The sequence below is a fragment of the Nyctibius grandis genome, chromosome Z (assembly GCF_013368605.1).
Source record: "Nyctibius grandis isolate bNycGra1 chromosome Z, bNycGra1.pri, whole genome shotgun sequence".
Taxonomy (NCBI): Eukaryota; Metazoa; Chordata; class Aves; order Nyctibiiformes; family Nyctibiidae; genus Nyctibius; species Nyctibius grandis.
The window spans coordinates 1,189,418-1,208,760 of NC_090695.1; the positions used below are offsets into that span (position 1 = coordinate 1,189,418).

At 51.2% G+C, this 19,343-nt stretch overlaps 1 protein-coding gene across 1 annotated transcript in view; it reads left to right on the top strand.

Annotated features, from left to right (window-relative positions):
* The first annotated feature begins 746 nt into the window (after positions 1 to 746).
* The window catches only part of ZBTB7C (zinc finger and BTB domain containing 7C), a 74,984-nt gene continuing 56,387 nt past the window's right edge, over positions 747 to 19,343 (top strand). The window contains exon 1 of the mRNA XM_068423534.1: positions 747 to 802. The gene's annotated coding sequence lies outside the window, so the exon portion shown is untranslated. The remainder of the gene's footprint in view (positions 803 to 19,343) is intronic.

The window sequence follows — 19,343 nt, forward strand, 5'->3', positions numbered from 1 at the left end:
CCTCCAGCCCAGCTGCTGGCCACCTCGTCCCTCACCAGCCACCAGTAGCCTGCATTAGCAGCCATCAGCGTCTTTCATTAACTCCTCTATCACATGCTGGTGACAGTTCTACTCAACACCTCCTGCATGGAGGTGTCAGCTCCCTGTTTGGAAATGCCAGCCCGCTGTCTCCATCATTTGCAAGTGCAAAGTGATGGCCAGGAGCTTCTGCAGAGCTTCATTTTCCAAAGTTTTTCCCAAACTATCAGCTGTGGGATGTGGGTTTGTTGCGGGTACCGCTGTGGGTACCACCGAACTACTGCCAACAACCGACCTATGTGTGTAGGAAGACAGGGAAATCGATAATCCCCAAGGGACCAAGATGTAATGTTTAGCTGGGGGCTGTTATGGGGGAAGCAGCCAACGCTGCTTTGACGGGATCCGTTTCCAGACTGTTCATCTCCCAGCTGTCGCAGGAGGAGATGTGACACAGCAGGAGGATGGTTTGGGTTTGCACCTCCATGGCACGGTGTTGCCAGGTGATTTTTCTGATATAGGCATGAAGGAAGGGTGAAGAGCAGAGGAACGGCTCAACTGACCATGTCAAAATGGGTCGTAGGAGAGCAGGAGTGGGCCTGGTTTGGTGGTTTCTTATCATCCCGGCAGAAGGCTTCTCCGCAGCTGGCCCTTCTTAACCAGAAGCTCTGTTCTGGATCTAATGGAGGTTTTTGTTGTTTTTTTTTTCTCTCTGTTGTTCCTTAGGAAATGGTCAGAGGAGCAACGGGAGCATTGCCGGAGATTTGAAACAAAAACAAGGGTACCGGTGAGTACGCGTTCGGGTGTGCTGAGCTGGTGGCTTTGTGGGGAGAGCTGGTGTCTCCTCGTAAGCAGGACGTGAATTGAGGAGTGGGAAGTGGCTGTGCTGATGTCTTTCTGGGGTCCTGGGGGTCTGATCCTGCCCTTCAGTTGCTGGGGACCCCTGCGGGTGAGGAGGTGGTTTGTCGTGTTGATGGATCATCACGAATCAGCTTTACCACCACCGTGATTCCCTGCTATTGTCAATGACCAAACCACTAATTCCTCCTTCTGTAAATCCATAGGAGATGCTCTCATAAATGTGTGTGCTCTCCGTGCTGCAGTGCTGGGAAGAGCAGGCGGCAGATACGCTGGCAGCTGCACGGGAGTGTGCTGAGCAACAATATTTGTTAATGCTTGGAGTGCTTTTGGCCTTTGTTGTGCTTGGCCTCGCTGCAGCCCCAGTCACGAGGCTGCGATCTGGGTGACATCTCAAGGTCCTCTCTAGTCCTGTTTTCTGCAGCTGTCACGCAGGAGGCTGTGGCTTGGGTGTTTGCCTAGAGGTCTTGAATAGGAAGAAAGGAGCATCCCTTTTTTTATCATCAAAGCTGGTTTGGACACGCCAGAGCCAGATCCTGAGTTGATGTTCCTGAACTGAGTTATCTCGCATTGCACCAGGTGGGAGGCAGGTCTTTTTACACCATCTTCTCATGAGCAAATGCCTGATTTGCACTGAGCAAACCCTTAGCAGAGCCATGCTGCGAGTCCCCACAGGTCCGCATCTGTCAGGGATTGAATCCCTGGTCCCTGCACTGCACACGTGCTATGGATGCTGAGGAGCACCTCAGTGCTGGGTTATTGTAGAATCGTTGAATGGTTTGGGTTGGAAGGGACCTTTAAAGGCCATCTAGTCCAACCCCCCTGCCATGGGCAGGGACATCTGCTGTTGGAGCTGTTGGAGCGAGTCCAGAGGAGGCCATGAAGATGATCAGAGGGCTGGAGCCCCTCTGCTCTGGAGACAGGCTGGGAGAGCTGGGGCTGTTCAGCCTGGAGAAGAGGAGGCTCCGGGGAGACCTTCTAGCACCTTCCAGCACCTGAAGGGGCTACAGGAAAGCTGGAGAGGGACTTTTGACAAGTGCATGGGGTGATAGGACGAGGGGCAACGGTTTTAAACTGCAAGAGGGGAGATTGAGATGAGATATGAGGAAGAAATTCTTTGCTGTGAGGGTGGTGAGACCCTGGCCCAGGTTGCCCAGAGAAGCTGTGGCTGCCCCCTCCCTGGCAGTGTTCAAGGCCAGGCTGGATGGGGCTTGGAGCAGCCTGGTCTAGTGGAAGGTGTCCCTGCCTGTGGCAGGGGGGTTGGAACTAGATGGTCTTTAAGGTCCCTTCCAATCCAAACCATTCTGTGATTCTATGATTCTATCTTCAACTAGATCAGGTTGCTCAGAGCCCCGTCTAACCTGACCTGGAATGTTTCCAGGGATGGAGCATCTACCCTCTCTCTGGGCAACCTGTGCCAGTGTCTCACCACCCTCAGGGTAAAGAATTTCTTCTTTATATCTATTCTTGGATCTGTGCTGTAGTCTGGACTATGTGGATGTGCAGAAGCAGTAGTGGTGGTGGGTGGATTGTGGGGAGATGCGGATTTTAAGACTCACCTCAAGTTCTTATAGTATAGGTATGATCTTTGATGAAGGGAGAAGGTGACCCAGGCAGAGATGAAAAGGGGCTTCGGGAAGGACTATTCTGCAGACATTTAACAACATAGAGGCCCTTTGAAGTGAGTGAGGGCATTTTTAGCCCATGTTACATCCGATTTAGTTTGGGCATCTGCCTGAGGATGGGCTAGAAGCCTGTCCCTCTCCTCTGGCTGCAAGAGGAGCCCAGGTGAGGGGATGATGTGTCTACAGGGTCACCTCCTGGCAAGGCAAGACCCAGCTTCCCCCTGGCACCCCTCTGAGCAGAAGAGCCTAAGAAACGACGCCTTGCTCCCGGGGATCATCACTGACTCCAAAACCAGGTGCTAATCAGGACCCGGAGCAGAGACCAAACTCCCCTCTGGCTCCCACACCTCCTACTCCCTCCCTGCTGCCTCTCTGCAATCAGCTAGAAAATAAACCCAGCCTATCTTCCCAGGAGCAGCAACCCCCTTGTCTGTAAACAAGGCAGCCTGGAAGGCCACCAGCTGCAGAGCTGTGTGCGATCGCCAGCCGTGGGGTGTTGGACCAAACCCTCCCACCCATCCGCTCCCAAAATCCAGCTGCGTTTCCCCGCCGTGCACCCCAGCCCCTGCACGCCTGGCAGAGGTGGCGACAACCGTCTGAAGCACCGCGTATTTTGTAATGCTGATTTTCCTGATTTACACCACTGGGAGTTTAGTCCCTTGAGCTCCTACAATCCTGGAGTGATTCAGCTTATTAAACATGTGTTTGCACTGTCCTTAGCATTAAATAATTGGCTCCTCAGCATATTTGAGTTGGAGGGTATCTAATAATCCTGTGAACTATCCATCAGGCTCCATTATCATCTCTGCACTCCTGCGCTGGCCACCTCATGTCGGCTCTGCCTGGGGTTTACAAATAGATTTAGTTTTCTCCTGCAGTTTTGCTTCTTTTTTTCTTTCTCTCTCTCTCTCAAAGGAGCAGTTTCAGGCTCCTTACAATTTGTGCAGGCACTCCCGTTGGCTGCGACAGCATCTTTCTGTTGACTTGTGAGCGATGGGTCCCATCCAGGGCTTCTGCCAGAGTCCCCGGGCGAAGCAAAAACCCTCATTTGCCAGAAAGGAATAGAATTGTTATCTCGATTGAAAGAATTTCCTTTTCTAACCTACAAACTGATAAACCATCACATTGTTGGACTCTTCTTATCGGCTCAGAGAATTTGTAGAACACACAATGATGACCTGTCAACTCCCCTCCAGCAGAGCGCCACTGCACCGCTCACATGTAGGGCAAAAAAACCCGTCTGCCTTGATGGTATTTTAATAAGGATGCTTAAGAGGGCTCCTAAAAACCCTCCTAACCAGATGGGTAACATGAGAGCTGTGACTTCATCGTATTATATTTGTTACCTGGCGCTGCCGCTGCCGTAGCAGCGAGGGGAGAGATGCTCAGCATCTCTGGAAATGAGACTTGTGCTCGTCTCCCTGGCTCTGTAGTATCCTGGAGGACACGGACGGGATGGGAGATCACATCCCAGTGGATCAGATTTGCTTTTACACACACCAGAGCCAAGGGCTGCAGTCACACATCCCCCTCTCTGCAGGCTCCGGAGCTGCTGCTGGATGTTTTGCCAATGTCAGGAGAGACATATCTCAGTTTTGCTCATGCAAAATCAGCTTATTCCTTTTTTTATACAGGCTAAGAAATGGTCTTCCCGGTGAAACACTGGGATTATCAAGACTCTGATATATGTTTTGAGCTGACAGGCTGGAACTGCAGGCATACCAGGGCATAGCTCTGGGACAGGCAAGGGGAGTCATAAAAAAAGGACCTGTCTCTCTCACAAACATCTCCCCGTCTAATCTGACCACTCCTTTTCTGACTCGTCCTGGAGGTGTCTTTTGCTCCTAGAATATAAGACATGCAAGGCAAATTCAAGCAGCTTCAACCCATTTAGGAGCACTTCAGGCCTTACATTGAATTTTACCCCTGCATTTTAAGATCACCCTTTAAAAAAATCATTCCTCCTTCTAACCTGTCAAGAGCAGATTGATAAGAGAAGGTTAATATCCTAAAATAGCAGCCTGATAGTTTTGTAGAAACATGTCAGTGTAATTGTCTAAAGGACAAAACCTTTTAATTTTGTAGTGAAATGCGTTTGCTTTTGCAAGGATAAGTTTTACTTTGCATCCTTGTCCTGGGTCCTCTATACTATTGGGCACGGGCCGTCTCTGAACTAGCGAGCTCATGGTGTAAACCGGAAAAAAAAAGTGAATTATTGTGCAACAAGAGCTGTTAATTCTGACTAACATGTGGAGGAGACCGATGGTGTAAAGTGACCCACCAAAGTCCACATAACCTCAGCAGAGGCAGAGACTTGGTTCTCTGAGACGTTTGCAGCATCTCAAAGGCTACAAATTTTAGTTCTTCAGGAGTCGTGACAGCAGTCCTGTGTAACCGTAAGACAAAAACCTCCCTGATTTCTGTGCCTGTGCCCTAATGTAATTATAGAATCACAGAATCATAGAATGGTTTGGGTTGGAAGGGACCTTAAAGACCATCCAGTTCCAACGCCCCTGCCATGGGCAGGGACACCTTCCACTAGACCAGGTTGCTCCAAGCCCCATCCAGCCTGGCCTTGAACACTGCCAGGGAGGGGGCAGCCACAGCTTCTCTGGGCAACCTGGGCCAGTGTCTCACCACCCTCACAGCCAAGAATTTCTTCCTAGTATCTCATCTAAATCTCCCCTCTTTCAGTTTAAAACCGTTCCCCCTCATCCTATCACTGCATGCCCTTGTAAAAAGTCCCTCTCCAGCTTTCCTGTAGCCCCTTCAGGCACTGGAAGGTGCCAGAAGGTCTCCCCGGAGCCTTCTCTTCTCCAGGCTGAACAGCCCCAACTCTCTCATCCTGTCTCCAGAGCAGAGGTGCTCCAGCCCTCTGATCATCTTCGTGGCCTCCTCTGGACTCGCTCCAACAGCTCCGTGTCCTTCTTCTGTTGGGGCCCCCAGAGCAGGACGCAGCACTGCAGGGGGGGTCTCATGAGAGGAGAGCAAAGGGGCAGAATCCCCTCCCTTGAGGTGATACTTCCCCTCTTTTGGGGATCCACATAGTGACATTCATGGTCACACACACACAAAAATACTTCATATAAAGAAAATGAATCTGGCTTCAACTGGCTCTCGCCTCCTGCTGTGGTTACCTGCAGACCCCGGCTCACCCAGGGTGAAATGAAAAGGGGAGTTAATGTAGTGGGGCCATTTCTCACCGCTGAATTGGTCAGCCATCTACAGAGCCAATTTCTGCAGCTTTTCAGCGGCGTGGCGGACCCCTGGGTAATATTTGCCTGAATAGAGCCGTGAGCATTTAAGTTGCATTGCTAGGAACGGCTGTTTTATCCTGCGCGTCTGAGATTTCAACCCATCAGACGTGAAGCGGGTCAAGACTCTCATGCCATTGTGTGCATTACAACGAGCAGAACAGAATACGCTTGATAAAAGAGAGGACTTAAAAGAAACGCTGCTTTAGACCTGCAACTTTCAAGTCCCACAATGCATCAAAGACCCCTCGTACGGACTTTGAAAGGGGCGAAAGGCATTACCTAATATTCGGAGGAAATGAATAATAAAGCATCCCAAGTGCCTGGAAACTAATTTAGGAGTGCACATTGCACTGTCTTGCCTCTGCTGGATTCGCTCCCCGGAAGAGTTGCTAACAAAAGATTTAAAAAAAATTTAAAAAATTACATTTGGAGACCAACTTTTCTGCCTTGAAATATCCCCTCCCTTTTTTGTCACATTTCGTGGTAAGAGTTACTTATGAAAAGATGAAATACAGGCCATGCTGCAAACACCAGGCCTCAAATGAAGCTCAAGGGCCTGTAAGGTTTCCCACCATTCCCCTCCCCACGGCAGCCTTTTGTTCCTTGACGTTGAAAGCATTGCTTGCGGGATGCTTGCAGGACGCTGAGGCACTACCCGCTTGTGGAGTTTAGTGATGTCTTAGGAAAAAAAAACCCAAACAATCTATTTGTGTGGCCTTTACTTTTACTGCAGTAAAACCACCTCTGGGTAGAGTTGGGACCACTCTGTTAATGACCTGTTGCTCCTTGCAGCAGGAGCTGGGAGCCTGGTACTGTGCTGAAGGTACCAGTTGTGTTGCTGGTGTCACCAGAGATGCTGAAGGCACTGTTTGGAGCCTGAGATGCTTCTTGCCATCACTTGGTTTCTTAGATGCAGTGGTTCCTCGTGCCGTGGTCTCCACAGCCAACAAGGCTCCCATATGACTTGGGAGCTGCAGAGCTTTCATGGGCTCAGCTTCTGCCTCGTATCATAAGATGTGTGGTCAGGTCTGAGTGTGGCTGAGGGGAGCTCCATGCCATTGGGACTGGTGGGATTGGACTGCCCTGTGATGGCTCTGGGAGCATGGGATTCAGCAGAGGGGAGGTTTTGCGTGCTGGGATAACCTGCTCTAGGGCAGGGTTTTCCCCTGAGAATCAAACCTGTGGCATGCAAGATTTCTCCAGATCCCATGAAGTGATGGAAGATGAGGACAGCCAGGCATCTACGAGGGTGTTCGGGCAAGAAGATCTCTGCTCTCCTCCTCGCTGTACCCATGCCTATCCCCACTGCCCATGCTTGTCACGTCGAGCTCCATTTTACCACCTGCAGAGAAGCAGTTAAATCTGAGTGCTTTCTTACCTGCTTCTCCCCCAGGCCACGATTAATTGAGGCCAGGAGGGCAGGCAGGAGTGCTCGGGCAATATTGACAAGAAGGGGATGTTAACGGGTCACTGGGGCCGGACAGGGATGGGGACGATTGATAGCTGGCTGAATGTGAGCCAGCAGAGTGCCCAGGTGGCCAAGAAGGCCACCAGCATCCTGGCTTGTACCAGCACTAGTGTGGCCAGCAGGACTAGGGCAGGGATTGTCCCCCTGTACTCGGCACTGGTGAGGCCGCACCTCCAATCCTGTGTTCAGTTTTGGGTCCCTCACTACAAGAAAGACCTTGAGGTGCTGGAGCAAGTCCAGAGAAGGGCAACGAAGGTGGTGAAGGGTCTGGAGCACAAGTGTGATGAGGAGCGTCTGAGGGAGCTGGGGGTGTTTAGTGTTGAGAAAAGGAGGCTGAGGGGAGACCTTCTCGCTGTCTACAACTACCTGAAAGGAAGGTGTAGCGAGGTGGGGGTTGGTCTCTTCTCCCAAGTAACAAGCGATAGGACAAGAGGAAACAGCCTCAAGTTGTGCCAGGGGAGGTTTAGACTGGAGATCAGGAGCAATTTCTTCACTGAAAGGGTTGTCAAGCATTGGAACAGGCTGCCCAGGGCAGTGGTGGAGTCCCCATCCCTGGAGGGATTTAAAAGCCATGTAGATGTGGTGCTGAGGGACATGGGTTAGTGGTGGGCTTGGCAGTGCTGTGTTGACGGTTGGACTTGATGATCTTAAAGGTCCTTTCCAACCAAAATGATTCTGTGATTCTGTGATGGGCAGTGTGGAGGCTGTGTATCCCCCCTGGCCTGGGGGTGATTAAAACCTCAGCTTTGCGTCCAAATGAATCGAAACTGGCCTCCTTCCCCATTAAAATCTTGGTGCTTCAGTGGGAGTTTCAGTGGGACCTTCTGGCGTGGGAGCATGGAGGGGTATTGGGATGGAGAAGGATGTCTTTGAGTTATTGGTCGCTGCAAGGCTGGGGGATGGAGAGTTTTTTAAGAAAATGGTGTTTTCCCTCATCAGAGCTCAGCCCAGCAGCCCTGTTAGGCTGGGCCAGTTATTTCTTCACTGCACCCTCCATCAACAGGGTGTGCTCAGTAGCTGGCTCAAGATGCTGATGGTCTCCACCACAAAGCCCAGTTAGGAGATGAGCAGGGGGATGATGCACCAGTTCCCAGCCTTTCCACTGCCTTTTTCCCTAATGCCGGAGAACATCGCTTGCTGGAGAGCCAGGCGACAAAAGCAATCACAAAAGAGGTTAATTTCCTGTGAAAAAGGGATTTGGCAGCACTGCAAAGGGAGGTTCATGCCCTGCCTTAACGATATGTCAGCGTCCGGGGACTTTTTAGTCTTGTGCTTGGGTTTTATGATCCATATTACTTCTCTTTTAAATTTTATTGCTTCGCTTTAATTTTTGATACAGTGCTGGAAGCACCTCGGTGGGCAGAGATGGCTCCGCTCTCACTAACTGTCACCTTGTGTCTTCACCTACGTTTGAGTGAGGAACAGAGAGGAGCAGGACAGGGAGTCACCAGCCCTTTAGAGTGGTGACACCCCTGCCTGCGTCAGCCTTTGGACCCCACTGTTGCGAGCTGAGTGGTTGGTCTTGCTGGTGCTAATGCAGCGGTGCTAAGGGCAGCTACATCTGGCTTGGTGACCCCCTGGACAACCTCTTGAACTTGAGTTTGGACAAAGAGTCACCCTGAAATGTGTGAGCCAGTAAAGCCAGGAGGAAGAGCTTGGTCTGGGTCTTCTCTTGTGGTGAGGTGACACAAAACTGGTGGCTGTTGGGTTCGGGCTGATCTTTGCTCCCAGCCCTGTGCTGGGTTGTGCTGCTCTCTCCTGGTCTTCAAGCAGAGCGTGGCAGGACATGTCCAGAGGTCCCTTCCAACCCTAACCATTCTGTGGTTCTGTCATTCTATGATCTTTTCCTCTGCCAGATGTCTTGTGCAAGAGGTCTCTGGTCCATGCTTGGGTTCCTAGGACATTGCTGAGCCAGGTAAGCAGGCAGGGATTGCTGCTGGCTGGCCCTGGTTTCTTCTTCCTAGAAGATCAGATGATGTTTGCTTCTCTTCTGTGCGTGTCACCTTTGCTGTACTCCTGTTTCTGGTTTGCTACCTGTTGCGGAGAGAAATAAAATCTCCTCTAATGTCACCCTGATATATAAAGGTAGTAAAATGTGGAAAACTATGAAGTTCCTCCGGGAAACTTAAACATCTCAGAAGCACAGGGCGTCATTCACCCTCTCCTGAGCTGGAGCCCTAAAGCCCAGTCCCCCCAGGTCTGCTGGTGGCTCTTGTCTCAGAATAGCTCTGGGTAAGGTGTGCTGTCAGGGGAAGGAAAAGGAAGGGATTGATTTAGCTTGACTGGGAAGCTGGCACTGTCCAAGCTCTATGGTCATGGGGTGACTTCTGTTAAGGAGACACTCGGGCTGAACTGGTTGGCACATCCGTGTGAAGGGACACCTGCCCTGGCTGTCTCCTGGGGCTCACTCCATGCCAGGTGATAACCCAATGTCATTTAGGAGGGGTTTTCTCCTTGCTGCTCTGCATTTCTGCCCAGTGCTCGGGGACAGATCCAAACCCCATTGGCATCAGGAGAGCTTTTTCACTGACTTCAGTTGCCTCCATCCTCCCAGAAAGAAGATGTGACACAACCTCCATGTAACAGTTTATTCTTGGTGACAAGTGCACATTCCCCAGTGACCTTTCACACTGCTGAACGGAGGGAACAGGTTGCCGGTCCCCTCCCAGGCAGGCCGAGAGCAGGGCTGTCAGAGCTGGGGAGCTTGCATACCATTAAGATAAATCCTCCTCGCAGTACCCAAGGGACCTGAGGGCTGGTTCAAAAGGTTTCGAAGCACTGTCAGCTCCTGTTTGGGGCTGCCATGCTGAAGGGAGATCCTGCCAAGAAGGTCATTGGCTGAAACAAGCTGAATTTGAAGCGATTGTGGTTTGAAATGATCTTCCGGGTTTGTCAGCTCCATCAGAATTTAACTCACATCAGGGCAGCCAGGAGCCTGGGGTGCATTGGATTGGGCGACCAGCCAGCCAAGGATGGGTGTCCTTGCAGGTGAACCAGCTGGACCCCATGCTTTGTCCAGCAAGGTGGTGCTCCGGTTTATCTGCAGCCAGGGAGAAAGTGCAGGGGCCACAGGAGAAGGAAGAAGGACGTCAGCCTCAGCGTTGAGTTTGCCACAGTATGTGCTGGGGTCCCTCTGATGGCAGCAGGGTGTTAGGGATCCATCCATCCCTCCATCCTTCCATCTATCTATCTCAGATAGTTTCCAGACTGTGGGCATCCTTCCCCATGCATATCCTTCTCCTGTCTTCTCAACAGGTCTGACGTTTGCTCACGTCAATGGCAGAGCCTCTGTTGACTTCCACGGTGCAAGGTGAAGCTTGCTGTGCTTACCTTCCACCAGCAGTTCATTTAAAATGTAACCAGCTGGTGAACACTGTTGCTTCAGGTTTCTTCCTCAAAACACTTTGTAAAGAAAATTAGAATACCAAAAGCAGCAGAGCCTGGTGAAAAAAAAAAGGGGGAATGTTCCTTGGTATGGAAAAATATCCCCAACCAACCAAAAGCCAATGTATTCTGGTGGAGCAGAGACAACCCAACAACCTCCCTTTTGTTTTGCAGTTCACAGATATTCTTATATTCACACCTGAAATACTTTACTGAAAATTCAGCATCATTTCTTCCCCTTTTTGCCGAGGGAACTTGTAGATTTGAAGAGGCTTCATCGTTTCTGGTTCTGTGAGAACTGATTACTGCAGAACAGGTAGCATCGGTGGGTCGGGGACTGCAGCCTGCATTTCATCACCTGCCAGAAGTCACATCCATCAGTGGGAGCTGAATAGTTCTCCTCTGCTAACGAAATTATTTATTTTGACCTGTTATTAAGGATATTCATGCAGCAGGGTGAAAGGTGGGAATGATCGATGCTTTGTGGGTTTTACAAGCCCATTTTGTATTTGTCTCGGTGGTAGAGGAGCAGTAAAGAGCTCTGTGCTCACGCCTGTTATGATAAGTGAGTTTTGGAAGAGGTTTTCTGTCTGATAGTCCATCTAAAACTGTGGGGAAATGCCATTCTAAAGGCTGTTAAAACACAATTGCTCGCTGATTTGCCCAGTCAAGGAGTGCCTCTTTAGTCGGAGATGTATGCTGAATAAAAGCAGTTCAAGTGGTGCTTTTAATAAATAGATAATGGAATGGCATTTCATCTTCTGCTTTAATCCATTATGTTAGCGTTAAGGTAGCACATCCCTCTGACAGATTTTGAGATAGCAGACACTGAAACTGAAACCACTCTCTTTGTATCGCTCTGAAGCCAAATCGCACGCTGGTGGAAGGCACTGGGTTCGCAGCGCCTGTGAACTGGGATTTTTTCTTGACGTTGAGCAATGATGGCTGGGTTTATTTGGGTCTCACTTGGCTGGTGTGCAGGGCACTGATCATAGAATCGTGCAATATCTCAAGTTGGAAGGGACCCATAAGGATCATCGAGTCCAACTCCCTGCTCCTCGCAGGACTACCTAAAAACTAAACCATATGACTAAGAGCATCGTCCAGATGCTCCTTGAACTCTGACAGGCTTGGTGCCGTGACCGCTGCCCTGAGGAGCATGTTCCAGTGACAGACCACCCTCTCAGTGAAGAACCTGTGGCTGGAAAGCTGCCTGGAGGAAAAGGACCTGGGAGTGTTGGTCGATGGCCGTGTGAATATGAGCCAGCAGAGTGCCCAGGTGGCCAAGAAGGCCACCAGCATCCTGGCTTGTACCAGCACTAGTGTGGCCAGCAGGACTAGGGCAGGGATCGTCCCCCTGTACTCGTCACTGGTGAGGCCGCACCTCGAATCCTGTGTTCAGTTTTGGGCCCCTCACTGCAAGAAAGACCTTGAGGTGCTGGAGCGAGTCCAGAGAAGGGCAATGAAGGTGGTGAAGGGTCTGGAGCACAAGTGTGATGAGGAGCAGCTGAGGGACCTGGGGGTGTTTAGTGTGGAGAAAAGGAGGCTGAGGGAAGACCTTATTGCTCTCTACAACTACCTGAAAGGAGGGTGTAGCGAGGTGGGGGTCGGTCTCTTCTCCCAGATAACAACTGATAGGACAAGAGGAACCGCCCTCAAGTTGTGCCAGGGGAGGTTTAGATTGGAGATCAGGGACAATTTCTTCACGGAAAGGGTTGTCAAGCACTGGAACAGGCTGCCCAGGGCAGTGGTGGAGTCCCCATCCCTGAAGGGATTTAAAAGCCGTGTAGATGTGGTGCTGAGGGACATGGTTTAGTGATGGGCTTGGCAGTGCTGGGTTAACGGTTGGACCTGATGATCTTAGAGGTCCTTTCCAACCTAAATGATTCTATGATTCTAACCTTTTCCTCATGTCCAATCTGAACTTCCCTTGATGCATCTTTGTTTCGTGATGCCTTGGTTTTGGCCATGGGGCTGTCACCTTGCTGGGTGGCAGAGCTCATGCTTCACATCCCCAGTGCCACGTCGAGTCCCTTCCAGCCCCCAGCTCCCCATGCATTTGGGTGGGAAGGGTGCAGAGCTGCAGGGAAGAGGTGGCTCTGCAGGAAGCTCCTCTCCAAGCCCTTGGGCTTCCCTGGAGGCTCCAGATTGCTAGGGCTGAGCACTGTGGAGCTCAACGAGCAGTTGGCTACCATGTTAGGAAAGAAACAGGACACTTTGGGAGGCAGGAAAAAGGTCATTTATCCTGTCACTGCTCATCCTTGCTAATTCATTGTTTCCGTTGAAAACCCAGCACTTAGCTGCTTCATGAATGAACCTAGTGTTTGTGCATCCAAAAACAACTCGTTCTGGTGAAAAATAAGAGCTGCTTTCACCTCCTGTCTGGTCTGCTGTGCTTTTTTCCTCCCTGTTTTCTTCTAGTTGCATCCATCCTGCCTGGGTGGCAGTCCGGGTTGTCCCCGTGGAGTGGGGCTGGAGCCTGGGGGCTGGAATCATAGAATCATTGAACGGTTTGGAAGGGACCTTTCAAGGTCATCTAGTTCAACCCCCCTGCCATGAGCAGGGACATCTTCCACTAGACCAGGTTGCTCAGAGCCCTGTCCAACCTGACCTGGAATGTTTCCAGGGACGGGGCATCTACCACCTCTCTGGGCAACCTGTGCCAGTGTCTCACCGCCCTCAGCGTAAAACATTTCAGCCCAGGGCCTGCTCCATGAGCACAGCAGACCCCTCCATGGGTAAGGGTTGCTGGGCTGGGACCACAGAGGCTCTCACATGCCCAAGGGGTTTGGAAACCTTGAAGGAGAGGTTTGGAGAGGGGGAAGTGACTCAGTTTCACGGCAGGAGGGACGTCAAGGAGGAAGGGTGGGTGAGGAGATCCAGATAGACCTGGGAGGCTTTGAGTGGGGAGCAGTAGGGCGGGAGGGTGGCCCAGCTGCTGTGATGGGGCCGAGAAGTTGCCTAGCTGTGACAGGTCAGGTGAGCAAACCCTCTTCCAGCAATGGCCTGGGTGTGAAAGGGCAGATGGAGTGGAGAAGTGGTCTCTGCTGAGTGGTGGCTGGTCTCCTAATGCAATTTAGCAGCTGGGAATGAGGAGAGCTGGCACCACGTCAACAGTGAGCTCTTTGAGGACCATCTGTGAGCGAAGGGCAATGAGAACAATTACCAGCCAGAGGAAAAAAATCGCAAAGAGAGAGGGAGGCTGGAACGAGCTGGGGAGGATGCACAGAGCCAAGCAGAGGCAGAGAAAAGGGGACAGTAGCATCTCTAACTTACTGAGTGGCCAGAGAAAGTACGTTGGATGTTCTGATCTCCCTATCCTCATAACACAAGGTCTGTTTAAGGAAGCAGCCATCTCCATGAGAAAATTCTCTCCCATCAGATTGCGCCTGTGGAGCTCGCTGCCATGGATGCCTCTGAAACTGGGAACTGAACACTCAGATAAGGCTTGGATGCTCTTTGGGAATGGCAAAGAAAACAAGAGCTGTAAATTAGCAGGAAGACATGAGGTTTGGAAGGGCGATTAGACCTCCTTATTCAGGGTTTAAAACAATCTTGAGCTAGTTGAGGTTGAGAGAACACCTTCCCGGAGGCACAGCTGGGGTTTGGTGCGTCAGGCTGTTGGTGTTGGGCTGTTCAGGGCAATTGGTGGACCTTGAATTTGATCTAAAGCCATGATGCCAGGTTGCTTGAGCTCTTCAACTCACTGCTGGCCTTGTCCACAAAGCTTTGCTCCTGGGAATCCTGCCAGCGGGGAGAGCGGCTTTGAAGCTCTTCCCAGGGTAGGGAAGAAACCAAGAAAAGAGCATATATTTCCTAAGAGTAATCTGGCTGGTCCATTTGGTACTCCCAAAAAGGCTGGTGAGATGGCACAGCACCGAGGAAGGCTGTAAAAGAGGCAAGCGGAGTAATCAAAGTAGAAGGTGATTAAAACCCAAGTGAAATAGCAACAAGGATGGTCTCAAGGGAGGGAGAAGGTCTGGCAGGGATCCATAGGGGAAGGTAAACCAAGGGAGGCTGGAAATTAAAACAGAGCAATAGCGAAGGTCAAGCATATCTCCAAGGCTTTGGGAACTAGGAGGAATGCTAACTCTGAGCTGCAGTGGCTGCTACTCCAGGGAGGAAGGATGGGAGGGAAATGTTGAGTTGTTAAATGGATGGAAATAAACTGGCGTACAAACCTGTGACATTTGTTTCCCCAGTCTGAAGGCGAGAGCTGCGGTTGAGCCTGGTTGGGCTGATGTTAACAAGGTTTGCTGAGTTTTTTTGACCTCTCAGTTAGTTGTTTGGTGCCTCTTTTCTCCTATAGCCCAGGACTGCTGGGGAGGGAGAGGGCATCTGAAGGGATTAGACAGCAGAGCAGAGACGGACCAACTGGGTCACCATATCCCAGATATCACCAGTTCATCAATGTCACCTCAACCCTGACCTGGTTTAGGTTGCAAGTCCCCCCAGAGCCTGTTGTTCTCCTGGGGCTCTTCCTAATTGCCTTCTTGGAGGCAGAAGACCCCGGAGGGGGTCAGGAGTCCCATCCTCCCCCATCACCTATCTGCGTCCCACCCAAAGTCCTCCACATTAATGAGGCTTGTTACGCTAATGTGGTGGAGTGGTCATGCAGGTCCCTCTGCGTCTCTCCTTTCCCTCCTCCCGACTGTTTTAGCCATCACTGCTGCATCCTTCAGCCAGGACAACGCCTGCTTCAGCGCTCAGAGTGAGGGAGTGTCATGGTGAGGTGCGGGGCCACTTGACAAGCCACCGTGCTGTCCCCACCATGAGCAGGAGCACGTGCTGTCTTTGATGTGGTGGGGGAATACGCCCTGCCATCACCACCTGATGGGGTTTGGAAGCAGATGAGGGAGGGTGCTGCCCCAGCAGACTTTGTGTTGAAATCGCTTGGAAGTGCTCTCATGCCCAGCTGTGGTTGTGGCTGATGGGGGACAGCTCTGGTCCACTCAAGTTTGCTAACTGAGTTGGGGCCCTGCTGCCCTTCCCCGGGGACCCACTATGGCCAGGACCACCACCTTACCCTGGAGCAGCCAATGTGTGGGAGTGAGGTGTAACTCCCAGCTAACGTGGCCAAGCCACCCCACCACCAGTGTGGTGGGTGCAAGGGCTGAGCTGCCACCTCTTCCACGGCGAGCTGAGCATGACCCAAGTGGAGAAGCCCTTAGCAAGTCCAGGCTGAGCTGCCATCACTTCCATGGCGTGCTGAGCATGACCCAAGTGGAGAAGCCCTTAGCCAGTCCAAGCTGAGCTGCCATCTCTTCCATGGCGAGCTGAGCATGACCCAGGCAGAGAGGCTCTTAGCAAGTCCAAGCGCTGCAAAACAGCTTTTTGCTGTAGAGTGCATCTCTCATGATTACACTCCCCAAAGCAACTTCTTTTCATGTGCAGTATCTTGACCTAAAGACCTGGCCCGGCAGGAGAAGATCAGGTGGAAATCATGGTACTCCCTTGCTTCTTTAAAGCTCCTGATTGCCTTTTTGTTTCTCTGCTGACTTTCTCTGTTCCCATTATCTCGTGACAGGGGAGTTTTTTAAATAAGTAGGTTTGGGAACAGCAAGGCCACGGAGATAAGAGCCGTCTGCTGCACGCAGAGATTCATTACCTGCTCCCATCTAAGCCGTGAGAGAAGCGAGCCTGCTTTTCTTTTCCTTTTTTTATTAATAAAAAAATGTGACACCGGGAATTTTTTTTTTTAAAATCAAATTAAAGCACAGAAGGACTTGGGAAAATGTGGGGGCTACAAACTTGTGCTGGAGCAAAAAAAAAGGACTCATTAAAATACAAATTATTTAGGAGAACAAACTGGAATGGCATTATACAAAGTGTCACCGACTCATTTTCATTTCACTGAGTCCAGCCCGGGGTTTGGCTGCACATGATAAATGAGTCCGTCCTACTCTTCCTTCTCCTTTTCTTTTTTTTTAATAGGGAGGGGCAAAAATATGCAATTACAATTTCAACCTGGAGCAGTCTGAGCCAAATCTTTCAGTAGTGCTTGGGGGGAACACGGGTGCTCCCTGGCTGCTGGGATTTGGGGTGCAGCTGTAGCGAGCTGGAACCTCACAGGACCAAATCCTGTCCCCCTCGGGTGAGTGATCTGATTCCAGAGCAGCACAAGGGTCTTACACATCTCCCTAAAGGTGAAATTTTGGGTCCCACCCATCTGCTTGAAACTGGGCACCCGGGTGAGCACTCGGCGTCCCTGTTGCTGAATTCGGGAGGGTGCTGCGACGGGACCAACCCCGGCTTAGGCAGCAGCACCTGATGGTGGTGCCAACCTGCCCGGTGTGCCGGCTGAGTCAGGGTTTTAAGACAAGAAGCCTTTGTCTGCTGTGGTTATTTAATTACCCCCCCTCCCCGCCTCCCTCTCTTCCAAATAATTTGCTCTGGCTGCGCCATCGCGGGCTCAGCTGCAGAGGGGGGATGTTCTGCCTCGTCAAGCATTAATTGCAGCAGAGGAAAAACATACTGGCCCGAGCAGGGAGCTGGGGTGGGGGCAAGGAGGAAGCGGGGAGCGGAGTGAATATCTTTTTTGGAGGGATGGAGTGCTTGCGGTTGCGTTATGCTCCTCACCCCGGCTGCTCACGGGTGCGGAGCCAGGGAGGAAGAGGAGGTGGGATATTTAAAGGCACGCTTGGGGACGATGCCATGGCCATCCTGCCCCTCCCCGTTTTGTGCGGGGACGGCGGCGAAGTGCTCAAGGGCAGCCACAGGGACTTGGATGCTGCTGGTTTTGGTGCGTCCTTTCTGATAGACCCAGGTGAGACAGAAGAAGGAACGAAAATCGGTGTCTTTTTGGGGAGATGGCGTCTTCTGCGATCTGCTGGCAGCTTGGGTGATGAGAGCAACAAGATGATCCTGGGTTCAAGGACTGTGGCTGATACCCGTCATATCTTCCCAGCTGAAAGCCCAGATTGTCTCTTTTGGATGAGCACCACCAAATTTTTATCTTGCATCTGGGCAGCCCGATGAGGTGGCTGCAGCATCCTTGAAGATCACCTCACCAAAACTGCGTGTGGTGGGATTCAGTGATTTAAAGTCCAGCTGGCTTTTTTTTTTCCCCCAAGTTGGAAACATTTTGAAACGTCTCGCGTTAGATAAGACTTTGATTTAATGCCTTATCTCTTGAATTCACCTTCAGCAATAACAATGTATTCTAGTCCTCTGCTCAGGTGTTGATGGATGGGGCCTGTTTGGGTTAAACATCTGGGATCTGAATTGTTGACCCCTTTCTGTCCCTGAAGCAAGAGCAGTCAGAGGAGCCCTTGAGGAACGTTGTGAGCAGCAAGTTCTCCATCACTGGTTAGTGGCAAAGTCAAATGGAAATGTGAGGCCAGGGGAGTGGGATGCCCTTAGCCAATTCATCTCCAGCTCCTGTGGTGAACTGTGAAGGTTTAGGACACATGCCCTCTGCAAATCCCGGCAGATGGGAAAAATAGGTTGGAGGCCAAATTCTTCCTTGAGTAGGTTTCAGGAGGACGAAACGACATGAGGACAAAAAAATTCTTGTTTTTCTGTCAGGCTTTTTCCCAGAGACCATTATCCACCTCTGCTAGTTTGGTGCATCTGGAGCTGAGTAAGCCTTTGGGCTTGGCTCAGGCTCGGATTAGGGAGCAAACATCCCAGGTCACTCTCCAGAGGCCCAGTGGGGACCTCCCTGGGAGATGCCACAGAGTCAGTCCTGCGTGAGACCCTCCTCCCCGTCCTTGCTGCCCCAGGGACCTGCGCTTTCCCCCCACGCCAAGGGCTGGGTGAGCAGGGAGGGAGCAGCAGCCCCAGGCATCTCTTCGACATCCCATGAGGTTGCTTAACCTTCATGTGCCTGGTGTAGTCATGAGATGATTGCTTAGGGCTTTCTTGACTCTTGAGACAGAGATGTTTCCCTTTATCTTTCACATGATTGAGCAGGTTTGATCCCTTCCAAGGCAACTGCAGAAGCAGCAGAAAGAAGGGCAGATACCAAACTGCCCTTCCAGACACAGAAGAAGACACAAATGAAGGTTGGGAAGGGAACCTTGCTCCTGTGACCTGGCTTGGTGTATCCAAATCACTAAGGCACTTGTTCCTTGCCCCGGCAGTGCCCTGAAGACCAAAGACATGGACCTACCCTTGGGATCTGAGAGTGAGGAGCACACATCAGCCAATGAGCATGCACCCTCCTCTACCCTGCAGGGCCCTCTTCTGCTCTTACCCAGGAGAAAAGCAGTCTCCCATGAATTTGTTGAGCCCCACATCTCACTTCTAGGGTTCACCCAAGCAAGGGATGGACGTTGGCTGGCCATGGCCAGGATGAGCACCTCTTCCTGCACACCACGTGCTCCCTACCCTCCGCCTTCACCCACCTTGCGTGGGCACCCTTGCACCGGCTGCCAATCACTCAGCCTTCCTTCTTGATACTACATCAGCCACCTGGTCCCTCGGGCAGCGCTGCTTTTGCTGAATAACTTGTGTTTTTTTAAGATGGGATAGTAGAAATAAACCACAATAAAATGGAAGACGTGGTAGTGCATGACTTCAGGGGGAGCTGGATGGTGCCTCAGAAAAAAAGTGGTACCTACTGCGGGACAAGGGGTGATGCTAATAGGATGCTAGGGATAGTTTAAGTGTTACTGGGGTAACTGGGATGCAGAGAAGTGTGTCATGAAGTGTTTTTTAAGCATTTCCATTTTCTCTTGCTAAAAGTTTCTAAAAACCTTTTCTTTCAGCTGCTAGGTTTCTGGTTTTGGAGCA